General features: G+C 21.3%; 1 protein-coding gene across 2 annotated transcripts in view; it reads right to left on the reverse strand.

The window, feature by feature from the left end:
- LOC126902617 (alpha-N-acetylgalactosaminidase-like) overlaps positions 1-569 on the reverse strand; it is a 10,625-nt gene that overhangs the window by 8,259 nt on the left and 1,797 nt on the right. The gene's annotated exons all lie outside the window — the stretch shown is intronic.

Below are 569 nucleotides of genomic sequence, written 5' to 3' on the forward strand. Positions count from 1 at the left end.
ATAGCTATATCTCAATAATTAATTTTTTTACATTTTATTAAAAATATTAATTATTTTTAAATTTTAAATAAAATGTAAAAAAAAAATCTAAGATAGCTATTTTGTAGAGTAGAATTTAAGAAAAATTTTAGTAAAAAAATATCTTATTAATATTCAGTAGTAAATATTCTGTAGCGTTTTGAAGTTTGTGAAAATTTGAATTTTCATGTATTATTTTACGGTATTAAACATTGAAATACGTATTGAGAAAAGGACAGAAGAAAACGCTATCTTTTCAATATACTTTTGAATGAGAGTGATAAGTAATAATTGCCTTATCTAATTTCTTATCATGGTATTAATGCCAAGTTTGTAATGTATACACAGTAATCGTGAAAAGATAACGTTTTCTTCAGTCCTTTTCTCAATACGTATTTCAATGTTTAATACCGTAAAATAATACATGAAAATTCAAATTTTCACAAACTTTAAAACGTTACAGAATATTGACTACTGAATATTAATAAGCTATTTTTTTACTAAAATTTTTCTTAAATTCTACTCTACAAAATAGCTATCTTAGATTTTTT

Source organism: Daktulosphaira vitifoliae, unplaced genomic scaffold, assembly GCF_025091365.1.
Source record: "Daktulosphaira vitifoliae isolate Bord-2020 unplaced genomic scaffold, ASM2509136v1 Scaffold_3, whole genome shotgun sequence".
NCBI lineage: Eukaryota > Metazoa > Arthropoda > Insecta > Hemiptera > Phylloxeridae > Daktulosphaira > Daktulosphaira vitifoliae.